Source organism: Onychomys torridus, chromosome 9 (genome assembly GCF_903995425.1).
Source record: "Onychomys torridus chromosome 9, mOncTor1.1, whole genome shotgun sequence".
In the NCBI taxonomy this organism is placed as follows: Eukaryota; Metazoa; Chordata; class Mammalia; order Rodentia; family Cricetidae; genus Onychomys; species Onychomys torridus.
Window position 1 is genome coordinate 61,362,519 of NC_050451.1, and position 13,391 is coordinate 61,375,909.

General features: G+C 42.1%; 1 protein-coding gene across 2 annotated transcripts in view; it reads right to left on the reverse strand.

The window, feature by feature from the left end:
* LOC118591302 (cysteinyl leukotriene receptor 2-like) overlaps positions 1-13,391 on the reverse strand; it is a 64,510-nt gene that overhangs the window by 44,410 nt on the left and 6,709 nt on the right. The window contains exon 2 of one of the 2 annotated variants that reach the window (XM_036199488.1): positions 6,213-6,350. The exons of the other annotated variant lie outside the window; for it this stretch is intronic. The gene's annotated coding sequence lies outside the window, so the exon portion shown is untranslated. The remainder of the gene's footprint in view (positions 1-6,212; positions 6,351-13,391) is intronic. 2 annotated transcript variants of the gene reach the window in all.

Consider the following 13,391-nt stretch of genomic DNA (forward strand, 5'->3'; position numbering starts at 1 on the left):
ACTCATAAATCAGTATCTTTCTCAGCCCTCAACAGAGAAGCTTCCTCCTGCATTAGATGGGAACAAATACAGAAACTCACAACTGGACAATATGCAGAGAATGAGAAACCTTGGGACACCAAGTTCTAAATGGGATATATGCATCAAATCCCTCCCCTCAGAGCCCAGGGACCTCTGCAGAAAAGGAGGCAAAAAAATTGTAAGAGCCAGTGGGGACAGAAGACATCAAGAAACAAGGCCTTCTAAACATGTCAGAACTGACACACACATGAACCATAGAGACTGTGGCAGCCTGACCAGGTCTAAGCCACATGGGGGCCCAGCACTGAGAGGGGAAGAGAACACAAGCCAATATCCCAAACAAGAAGCTATCTCCAAGTGACAACTACTCCAAAGGCAAAATAAGTTTTCTCCAACAGAGTTCCACTGGGTATACAGACCACACTTAAGGGCAGGCCCCACAGTCAGCAATAGACAGCCAACACAAAATGAACTCAACGGTATTTGGGGCAGTGTTTTGTTTGTTCATTTGTTGCTTTTTGTCTTAAAATGCTTTGTCTGGTCTTTGTTTGTTTGACCTTACAGATGTTTTGCTTATATATTATTGTTTCAGATTTTGTTTTTATGGGATTTCTATGTCTCAGCCTCTGTATGTAATTTTTTGGGGTTTTTTTTTTTGTCTCTTTTTTTCTGTTTGTTTGGTTTGTCCTATTCTAGTTATTTGTTTTTATTTTATCTTTAATTATCATTGTTATTATTATTATTATTACTATTATTCTAGATACCTGTTCATATTCTAATAAAAGAGATAAAGGGTATGGATTTGGGTAGGTGGGGAAGTGGGGAAGATATGGGAGCAGCTGAGGGAGAGGAAACCATAATCAGAATATATTTGTGGAAAAATCTATTTTCAGTAAGAAAACAATAATATCACTAATGACCAATGTTTTGTCAAACCCAGAGGTCAACTCCTTTTGTGGGTGTTCACCAGAGAACTGTTCAGACACAGGTTTAAGCCAATAGAAAGACTTTATTATCTGGGCAGCAACTACACTGTGTGTTTAGGATCCCAGCGTAGCCCTTAGCTTTCTTCAGAATGAGCTTTTAGCCACAAAAACAATGTTCTGGGTTGACATATTTCAGTTAACAAGAACAGTTAGCCAAAGCAGGACTACAGAAGCCAAAAAGCAAGGTTAATAAATTTAGAGATTTTCCCAGAACTATGGACTTTGATCAAGCCTTTGTTTAGTTTTGGCAGGTGGTGCTTTCTCCACGCTGAGTTTTACAGCCTAAGTGGTACTTCCACCATGGAGTCAGATGTGCTAAGGTCTGGGGGCCTACTAAGGTCTGTGGTCCTGATACACTCTCTGTCAACATCTCCCTTTCCTTCAGCAGACTGGACATTTCCCCCTCCCTCTCTCCCTAGGTTTCATGACACCACAGATCCCAGTAGTCATTCTACATGTGTGACTACTCATTTATTTTTCTTTTTAATTATAAAAAGTTTGGCTATATAGGAAAGTCTGCAGAGTGTTAGGATGAACTTCCATCTTATCAATTCAATCATGACCAATTTTGTTTCCTCTATTCCCTCACCCCCCCCATTTTTTCAAGTCCTAGACATATTTTTAAGTAAGAACCCTTACATAGGAAACATAACATACTATTGTTACCAACCATCACACCTCAAAAACATTTCTTACTATCATCAAATACCAATCGTTGCTTTCTTTGCTACTTAGACCTGACCTTCCTAAATGTTAGAATTTCAGATTGTGCCCAAAGTTCTTTTCTCTTTTGTACTCTTTCCACATATGACTGCATCCAATCATGGACCTTTAAATGCAATCAGTATATTGATGAGTCTTCTGAGTTCCTGTTTGCTATAATCAAAGGTTAGGCTTGAATTTCTAATGATAAGTTAAATTTTAATGTGGCATAAAAGATCCCTTGCTCCTTTCCACCCATCTTATCTCAAAACCTGCTTCCAGTCTTACTCATCCTAGAAAACAGCAGTCTTTGCTATAAGTCTTACTTATGAAAAACTCTGGTATACCAGATGTCTTGATTTCACTTCTAATACTCATACGATGATGGCTGCTCATTCTTCACTTCTCATTCTCTACTTTCTCCACAGTAACACAATTTTTACTGGACATGTGTTCTCTCAAAATTAAAGGTTTTATTTATTAGACTCTCTTGCAGCTAAATGTGGATTAGTGGTATAGATCTGCCACTTAGGTGTAAGCAGAAGGATCAGTGACACATGAAAAAGGCATAACTAAGATCAGAGCCCCTGTCTTCACATACCCACTCACATTATCTTTGTACTTACAACAAACCTTTTAAATTATTGAACTCAATTGTATACAACGAGTTTTGATGGATCTAAGAGTAAGTCCATGTTACTTGCTAGAAATAAGTTCAGAAACCTGAAACCAAGGCAGTCTGCACACTGTGTTCAACTAATCACAGGTGATGGTGCCTACGATGGCTATTCTTGGCTATCAACTTGGCTACATCTGGAACTATCTAAAAGCCAAAAATGGAGGGCATACCTGTAAGAGATTTTTGCTTAATTTTAAGTAGTAAAATCTACTTCTAATCCAGAGCTTTGAGGTGGGAAGACACACCTTTAATCTAGATCATTTGAACTGATCTGTGCCATGCCTTCTGCTGGAAGCCTATATAAAGACATGGGAAAAGGAAGCTTTTGCTCTTTGCCTGCAAAAAGCAAGTCCATTCTTTCACTGGCATTAGTGCCTACTTCTTTGGGATTCCAGCATATAATATAGACAGAGCTGAGACATCTAGCCTCATGGACTGAGCAACTATTGGATTCTTGAACTTTCTGTTCATAGCCAGCCATTGTTGGATTAGCTGGACCACAGCCTGTAAGTCATTCTCATAAATCATAGATAGATAGATAGATAGATAGATAGATAGATAGATAGATAGATAGACAAGACAGACATAGAAAGATATATATATAGAGAGAGAGAGCGCGCGATTCATTCTATAAGTTCTATTACTCTAGAGAACACTGACTAATACAATGCTGTGGTGGTATTGTGTTCCCCAAAATATTGTGCACCCTAATAAACTTATCAGAAAAAAGAACAGCCACAATATTAAACATAGAGGTTAGGCAGTGGTAGCACACACCTTTAATCCTAGCATTCCAGGGCAGAGATCCCTCTGGATCTCTGTGAGTTCAAGGCCACATTGGAAACAGCCAGGCATGGTGACTCTCGCCTTTAATCCTAAGAAGTGAGCCTTTAATCCCAGGGAGTGATGGCAGAAAGCAGAAAAATATATAAGGTGTGAAGATCAAAAACTAGAAGCTTTTGGCCTAGTTAAGCTTTTAGGCTTTTGAGCAGCAGTTCAGCTGAGATCCATTCTGGATGAGGACTGCGAGGCTTCCAGTCTGAGGAAACAGGATCAGCTGAGGAATTGGCAAGGTGAGAAAGTTGTGGCTTGTTCTGCTTCTCTAATCTTCCAGCATTCACCCCAATAACTGGCCTCAGGTTTGAGTTTATTAATAAGACCCTCTAACAATTCATGCTCACAATGCCTATATGTGGCAGGTGTTAAAACCTCAAGTCCATGAGATATGAGCAGAAATATTTTGAGGGATCCTGGAAATGTTTCCTCACTCTTCATAGACTTCCATAGAGAAAAGTCAAATACTGTACCATGCAAGTGCATGGGCCAAAGTCTTGTGCTCATCTTGACACCTGTCTTCAGATGAAACAGACACAGAAAAAAGAACAATGCCAAGTAAATCTCATCAAAATGGAGGAACCTGGGTGAATCCTGCATAGTCCCTATCGACCTCCAGACTTTTCCAACAATACGAGTTACTAAATTCAATAGTGTCCAAGCCACTTTGGATTTTCTGCTTCTTGAAACTACTCAGTATTAAATGCTAGGACATAAAAGCTCTTAGATATTTCTAGTTCTCTTAGGACTAACCACTAAATGCTAGAGGCTTTGGGGGTGTTGAGCAGTGTAGTGAGCTTTGGCAGGGACCTGGAGAATACATGTAATCTATCCGAATGGCACCCCAAAATGCTGTTTGTGCCCCCCAGTACCTTAAATTCCACGATAAAATCATTCTTGCTGGTGATACTTAGTGTCCACTTCCTTTCCACCTGTCACCTCTCCTTCTACCTTTGGCCCCACATCAGTTAGGCCATGGAAGATGAAGTCCCAGGACAGACGCACAGGGTGATCCTCATGATGGTAGCAGGCCTACTTTGCCAGGTCCTTAGCACAGTACAACGTAAAGGGGCCTGTTTAGCCCCTGAGGGATCAAACTCCTAGTGGACCTGTCCTGAGAGGTCTCTGAACTTGACCTTTTCTGACCTGCAGTGGAGGACAAGACTTAGGGTCCTGCTAACTCTCGAGCCCTGGGGAATGAGAGCGTTGTTTGCTCTGTCATCAAAGATTCATAGCAATGCTTTGATCCATTGTAAATGTTTTTATTAACAATCAGTGTTATATATTAGAAGATTTCAAAACTGGTGACTCGGGTGTCAGTGTGTCTTGCCACCCTGGTTACTACTTGAGGAAGAGATAATGGCATCTATTTCCATTCAGTGCCACATGGAAGAGGGACACATGATAGGACTGTGACTGCTTTGCTCTCTTCTGCTTGTGCTCTGAATGAATGGCATAAAGTATCTAGAACCATACGTGTCTGAGCCAGAGGAAAGTGCCAAAGATGGTTACAAAGCCAAGGTCAGGGAGAGTGTGACCTCTATGCATTGGGATGGGTCTGGATGGGGGACTCTACCCTGTGAGACAAAGATCTGCCTCTCTAGATATAGCTTGTGTATGGTGATATTTTATTTGTACTGAAATGTGATTTTATTTGTATGTTAATAAATAAAGTTGCCTGGGGGTCAGAGCTAATAGCAAGCCATAGCAGAAGCTTGGCGGTAGTGGCACACACCTTTGATACCGTTCACATGACAAGCAGATCTCTGTGTGTTCAAGGATACAGTCAACATGGAGACACATGCCTTTAATCTCGATACCAACCATAGAGACCTGGAGGTCTGTATAGACAGGCAGTGACAAGGAGGTCATGCGGTTGGGTTTACAACCAATGAGAAGGCAGAACATAAAGTCAATAAAAAGACAAATACACAGGAAGTAGGCCTCTTTCTGAGGGGAAGGATGACAGTGGCAGCAAAGGGTAAGAAAGGGTTTTTAGTCTCTGCTCTTAGCTACTGCTCTGACCTCTTGGGCTTTTAACTCTGCATTTGACTCTGTGTTTCTTATTTAATAAGAAGGTTACATCTATACTTGTGTCCTATTTATCCAGGACACTCAGTGATTTTACATTACCAAGGAAGTGACAAGGCACATTCTCATCATGTCATTGTGTCTCTGGAACTTTCAAGCTGCGTCTCTTGTTTGGTCTACGTGTTTGTTTTTCTTCTTGTGGCTTTCCTTGGAAACCTTTCCTAGTGTCCAGATGGGGACAAAATTTCCCCACTTGGAAAAGGAAAAGGGACCAGGCCCATCAGTCGGTGCCACAACACTGAGTCCATCAAAAGAGCTGCCATTTTTCCCTTCTGTTCTTTACTGACTTCAGTGGCAGGCAAAAAGAGGGAGAAGAATCAAGATAAGTCGCACAGAGGCCTGTGAGACCTTGCAGACTGGATTTCTTTTCACTTTCTATATGCCAGTCTACGTGTCGCCTCCAGTCCCGTCTACTATGGACACTGCTGTGATGATTAATTCTGTGCCAACCCCTACCAGAGCCCTGATATTTGACCAACTGCTACACTGGATGTTCCTGTGAGAATATTTGTGAGAAAGGAATACACTTAAACCTGTAGACTTTAAGCAATACAGACTGCCTTGCTTAGTGTGGCTGAGCCTCATCTAGTCAAGTGTAAACACTAAATAAATGCCAGGCCTCCACTAAGCAAGGCAAAGTTCCCCCAAAAGATGCTCATTAAACCTTATCTGAGACACAGCCTTTTTTCTTTTTTCACAGCAGAATGCATTTGCCAGCTGTGCCTCTTGCCCAACTCTCAGCCTCCAGCCTTCCTCAGGAGGTTGTGGGTTTCCAGACCCTTCATAATTGATAACCTAATTCATATCTGTATTTACAGGCCACTGAGCCTGTTTTTCTGGAAACACACATTAGCATCATTCTCTACCTTGGCCCTTGTTCTTGTCCTTCAAAGACTCACCATCCCAATGCACAGCATTTTGTTCAAGGTTCCTCTGCTCCAATGGAACTTCTGGAAGGCCAGGAGTCTGCATGTTGTTTCCACTTGGGTCCCTGCTGGTATTGTTTCCATCCGAAATGTTAAAAGCTGGGTCTCAGCCTTGACACAAGTGGGAGATGATAGAAAGTTCAGAGTAGGGGCTGGCGGGATATCTTTAGGCAATCTGTGGTATGTCCTCAAAAGGACTGAGGGGGCCCTGATCTCCTCCACTGTCTCTCTTTAGCATGAGCAGCTTTGTGTGCTACCCACCATGATATGTTGCTCACCAGAGGCATAAAGGCCACAGGGCCAACTGTGAACCTAAATGTCTTTCATCCTTTTTGTTGTTGGAGACATGATCTCACTGTGTGACTCACAATCCTTCTGCCTTAGCCTCCCAAGAACTTGGAATGCATCTCTATGCTTAGCTAACCTTTCTTTTTTCTTTCATTTTTTTTTTAAGATTTATTTATTTATTGTGTACACAGTATTCTGCCTGCATGTGTCCCTACAGACCAGAAGAGGGCACCAGACCTCACTACAGGTGGTTGTGAGCCACCATGTGGATGCTGGGAATTAAACATTCAGGACCTCTGGAAGAGCAATTGAGCCTTCTCTCCAACCTCTCTTTTTGGTTTTTCAAGACAGGGTTTCTCTGGTTGTCCTAGAACTTACTCTGTAGACCAGGCTGGCCTTGAACTCACAGATCCACCTGCCTCTGCCTCCTAAGTACTGGGATTAAAGACATGTGGCACCACTGCCCAGCCCTAACCTTTTCCTTCAATAAGCTAACTGGCTACACTTGTTTGCAATAGTAATGGGGAGCCAGCAAACATATTAGCCCATCCTAGAAGTGTTGGACACCTAGAAAACCTGGTGAATGTTGGTTGAGTGGGAGAATGGCTAAAGTACCCCCAAGAGACTATGAACTGAGGGATTCCTATATGCTAACTAGTCTTCTGACACACAGAAGACAGTTAAGCCGGGCAGCAGTGGAGCACGCCTTTAATACCAGCACTTGGGAGGCAGAGCCAGGCAGATCTCTGTGAGTTCCAGGCCAGCCTGGTCTATAGAGTGAGTTCCAAGACAGGCACCAAAACTACACAGAGAAACCCTGTCTCAAAAAACAAAAACAAAAAATGAAAAACACAGTTAAACATTCACAGCCCAGCCAATGAGACTGGCTCAGTGGGTAAGAAAGCCTGTTGCCAAGCCTGACAACCTGACTACCCATGTCCCATCCCCAGGACTCATGCCATAGAACAAGTGAACCTGCCTCAAGTTGTACTCTGATCTCCACACGTATACTGTGCCAGGCATGTACCCCACATACATACACACATACAATGAATAAATGTAATAAAAATTCGTTTCTTCACAGCTATGATGAGACACCACTTACATCCACTGAGAGGGCAGGAATCCCATACAGGAACATACACTGGCACATACACATACAGAAAGACAAAGTAAAAAAAAAAAAAAAAAAGAAGAAGAAGAAGAAAGAAAGAAAAGAAAGAAAGAAAGACAAAGTAATGCACCAAAGTAACAGATGCTGACAAGGACGTAGAGAAATTGGAATCCCACGCATTGCAGGTGGGAACCTAAAATGATATAGTTACAATGAAAAACAATTTCATAGTTCCTCAGAAAGTTCATTATGTAGTCAACCTATAATCCAGCAAGTCTACCCCTAAATATGCACTCAAAAATGAGTACATATGTCCTCATGAAACTGTAATTGAATGTTCACAACAGCACCAGTGGCCAAAAGCTAACTACAGTCTAAACGGCAATCAACCAATGAACAAACAAAATGTAGCATTTCTGTACCATAGCATGTTACCCAATAAACAAAGGGAAAAACACTGATTTGTGTACAGTGTGGATAACCCTTGTAAGTATTGTGCTAAGTGAAAGAAACCAAACACACAGGCCACATGCTTCATGATTCCACCTATATAAAATGTAAATCCATATAACTAGAAAGTAGACTTGTGATTACCAAGAGGTGAGGGGCTGCTCATTGTTTAGGGTCACTTGGAATGAGTGAAGAAAATGTTCTGGAATTATATACTCATAATATATAACACCATGGGACTATATATTTATAAATTGTGATATGAACAGTACACAATTGTATTTCTTTCTCTTTTTTATTGAATTTTTTTTCATACAATGTATTCTTATCACAGTTTCCTCTCTCCCAATTCTTCCCAGATCCTGGCCACTTCCCCACCCACCCTGATCCACACTTTTTCTGTCTGTCTCATTAGAAAGCAGACAGGCACTAAAATAATTAATAATAATAATAATAATAATAATAATAATAATAATACAAGCCAGAACAGGACAAAAGAAACAAACAGGAAAAAGAACAAGGCAAAAACAAGAAACTCACACAGACACAAGAGATACAGACACAGACGTACATTCGCACAGACACAGAAACCCCATAAAAACACAAAGTCAGAAGACATAATATATGAGCAAAACATCTGCAAGGTTTTAAAAAAATGCTCAGACAAATGGTTAGGAGACAAAAACCCTCCAAAAATACCACTGAGTTCATTTTGTGTCGGCCATCTACTACTGGGCATGGGGCCTGCCCTGAAGAATGGTTTGTATCCCATGAGATTCCATTGGAGAACACTTATTTGCTTTTGCAAGTGGCTATCAACTGGAGATAGCTTCTGGGTTCTGGCTGTGGGCTTGTGTCCACTTCCCTTCTCAATCCTAGGACCCCAACCAGCTTAGACCGTGCATGCTGACACGGTCATGTGTGTGTGTGTCAGTCGGTCCAGTTGTAATCAGAAGCCCTTGTTGTCTTTGTGTCCGCCACTCCACGGGTTCTTACATTCTTTCTGACTCCTCTTCCAGAGTTCCCTGAAAATTATATTTCAACTAATTTAATAGTAAATTGAATGAGGGAGAAAGCTGGCAGGGAGCTTATAGACTAGGGATGGTGCAGGAAGCAGTCTCAAGCTAAATGGGGAAAAGTACAACATCCTTACCACCCCCTTGAAGAGACTCCACCGCCTATGTGGAGTGTGCTGGTTGTCACAGGTTTCTGGGTTTTTGTTGTTGTTGGGATTTTTTTGGTTTTGTTTTTTTGGTAGTGGTGGTGGTGGGTTTTTTTTGTTTGTTTGTTTGTTTTGTTTTTTTTGGTTTTTTGTTTTTTGTTTTTGGTGTGTGAACACATTCTCAGGTACCACACTACTCTTGAGACTGGAACCTCTGACATTTTTATGATTTTATAGAACTTGTCCTTTCCATGTGTCACAGACCTCGACCGAGAAGTCTTGGTCCCAAACCATCCGCCCATCCCTCTACTTCTTTGTGAAAGTGTCTATGCAGGGAAGCATGGCTGGTAGCAAATGGCACACACCGCTGCTACAAAAATGTAAGCCTCCCTCATGTCGGTTTCCTGGGGGAGCACTAAAGACAGTCCTCAACCACAGAAGCCCCTCTCAGCTCTGCCTGCACAGATATGCGCATCAGCTAACAAATTCACTTCCGTCTCTGAGAATGCTCCTGGCATCTCTCAAAGGCAGCTGAGTAAACGCCACATTCCTGGACATCTTGGGGACTCACAAGAGAAGACATTGGCATGCCTCTCTCCAAGGACACCCCTCTACACTTGAGGAAGAGAAAACAGAAGTATCATGGGAGGGTTTATGAGACTGTGTACTACACTCACAAGGGAAGCTTCACACCAACTTGCAACTGTAGTTTATTTCCCCAGGCCAAAAGATTCTGTTATCAACCTTGAGCTCTGGGACCCGCTGTGGGGCTATGGAATTACTGGAGCCCAGGCACGGTGGCCAGGCTGGAGTCTATTTGAGTCTGACTTGGCCCCCTAGGATGATGAACCCTAAATGACAGGAGAAAGGTGTCTACTCTTTAAATGAGAATTTAAGAAAAAAAAAAAAAAAAAAAGAGTGAAGGATTGCCTGGCTTCTATCTCACACACGCTATGTGAGTTCAGTAGAAGCCATGGAACCCCCTCCTCACAGAGGAAGGTCACAGAAGCATGGTTAGGAGATGTCCCAAGTGCTAGGGTTGGTATAGGAATATTGAAGCCCACCACAGGACAGGGTCATAGGGTCCCTGATATTTGTGGTTAAAAGGACAGCCTATTCCATTTTGAAATGGAAAAAAATCAATAACTGCAGTTTTCACTCCTTACAAAGGAATGGTGAGTCCTAAATTCTCATTTTGGATGTTATTTGGAGCAAGCAGCAGAAGCCTGGGGCTTTGTGAACAAATTCTGAAGTGTGACTGGGGCTGTGGGGTACCAGAATGGTGTGCAGGAGGATGGCCAGATTGATCAGAAATATTCTTGAAAAACAAACAAATAGAAATAGACCTCCAGTTCCACCCAATGCTATTAGCAGCTTCCTGTACAAGGGGACAGGAGACAGAGGAAGTGGAGAGCTATTAGTACAAACAGGAATTAGGAGAGAGTCTAAGTGGTCACAAAGCAGCAGAGGCAAGGGGAAGGTGTGGCTAGTGATGGCTAGTGATATCAGTTGAAGAAATCTGTCTGCTGTTGATGGGGCTAACAAGCAGATGCCTCCTGATGGGAAAGGCAGTTTCACATTGACTCACACACATAACCAGAATCCAATCACCAGGAATGACCAGGCACACTCAGACGGAGGGACAGTCTACAAACTCACTCGTCTGTACCCCTAAAACAAATGAACACACAAATAGGTCTGTATCACAAAAATACAAAAACAAACTTAATAGTAACTCTGGATTTGTGGCCAAAGAGGCAACAACAGAGGTCTTCATTTTCTTATGCTACAAAATCTACTACTGTGTCCACTGCCAATGCACTTCCATAAAAGGTTTGTAGGTTGAAAAATAATGTGATATCAATGTTAATTTCCTGGTTGGGATCATTGTGTAAGAAAATTCTTTGTTTTTAGAAAGCACATGCTCAAATATTTAGAAGTAAAGGATAGCATGGCCATACCTTACTCTAAGAGGATGGGGTAGGGGGTTGGAGACTACTATGAACAAAATCAAGAGTATGCTGTTAAGAAGAGAAGAATAGATACTAGACCACAAAGCAAGAACATAGACATTCATTCAACATCTTAGCAAATATTACTTCCTTGACAGAAAATGTTTTCAAGTCTCCCATGGGAAATGTAGGTATGTTAGAAGAAATGAGGCCTTGAGAGGGACCACAGGTTAAGAATAACAAGGAGATCCATGATGGTTGGTACTAACACAAGGCTAGAGGATTCCAGGGGTGACTTGAGCAATGCCCTCTCCCGAATGAGAAATGTGGTTTTTGTTTGTTTGTTTGTTTGTTTGTTTGTTTGTTTTTTGGATGGATAGACCAAAGTAATATGGATATTTGTGAGGTTAAATCACATGCTGGTCAACATCTCCAGTCCTGCTGCCAGAGAAACACAGGATGAAATCTCCGCTGGAGAAGCTGGCTATTTCTAGGTGAATTACCTGACTGCTCCAAAACTGGGTTTTGTTCTTTGTACTGCCAGGCCAGTCTCAGAGGGCTTTGTAAGCAGTGAGAGAATGTGTTAAACAAGTCTAGCAGAGAGCTAGCTGTTGGCTGTTGTCCCAGGGGACCAAGTTATTCTTATCATGTCCATTTCCAGCGAAAAGGAAGGAGCTTTGGGACTTATGCTAAGAACACTGACAGATTTATCCTTTTACAGTCTTTTCCAATGTCAGAATCATTTCCAGATGTCCAGATATTCGAATGAATATTTTCTTTTTTTTTTTTTTTTTCCGGAGCTGGGGACCGAACCCAGGGCCTTGCGCTTGCTAGGCAAGCACTCTACCGCTGAGCTAAATCCCCAACCCCTCTAATGGATATTTTTGCGATTATGTCTATAGCACAAACAGACAGAAAGTTCACCATTTACATACCCAGGACTCCCAGTTGTGTGATCAAAGAACCTTACCTTAAGTGACTCAGACATCAGAGCAGGTCAGGGTAGAACTAAACTCTCTGTCTGTCTGTCTCTCTGTCTATCTATCTTTTTCTGTCTCCCCTTCCCTCTCTTGCATAGATAAATTCCTGAACACACTAAATTGACTTTCTCTCAGTTGACTTAAAGATCACAAATTTGGATCACACATTGGGCAGTACATTATTATTTTTCCCACCAGCTCTACATAGTTCACATGGGTTGGAATGACAGTTGTCAAGGTTACCTTTCAGAGCCCTGAAGGCTGCTTTTGCTAAAAACACCAACTCTTCCCCCTGGGTCTGCAGGTGTCCCATGGTAACTGGAATAAGAAGAGAAGACTTCACACCTCCACCTTCGAGTGTGTCTTCCCTCTTTGAGCCTCAACATTTGAGGCAGATTCTATTCAGCTGTGCAGGTAGACATGTTGGACATAGTAAGGGGGTTAACTTGACCCAAACTTGCTCAACCTCTCTCCTCTTGTCAAGGTTAAAGATACCTACCAACTACCATGACTAGAAATGCCATAAATGGTTGAAATGATCATTGACCACAAAAGGTAGAGGAGATGAGCTTGCAGCTCTCCAAAAACACAGGAATATCTCTCCCCTTGTTCATCCCCACTCTTCCCTACCTTACTCCTACCCTGTATCTGTAAGTTCTCAATCTGCCCCCTGGAGGTAAGGAGGCTGACTAATGAGCAAAGTTCCCTCTTTTCCATTATTTGGTCTCTGAATAAAGCCTTTCTTTCCTCCCCACTCATTTCTTGGAAGTTCATTTTTCTAGAGGGTAAAGATACCTCCCCCACCTGGATCCAGTGATGAAGACACCTCCCATACCTGGATCCAGTGATGTGTCATCTATAGCTCAGACCTCTCCCTTGAAATGTCACAGATTCATAGATTGTTTCGCACTTGTCATCACCATGTTAATATCTTAAAAATATTTAAATGTCTGGAATATGTTCAAAATCAAACCCCTAAATTACTCCCAAGCATGCTCTTCCTGAAGGCTTCCTCACTCAATCCATGGCATCTATACCCCCTTCCAATGCCCAGGTGAACAGTGTTGGGATGTCCATAATGCTTCCTTTTCTCTCATGCACACAATCTGATAGGAGCTGTTACTGATGCAGATCTGAAAAAGTACACAGAGCTAAACTACATCTCATCACTCTTCATGTCTAGGCTGTCTATCTCTCTCATCTGAA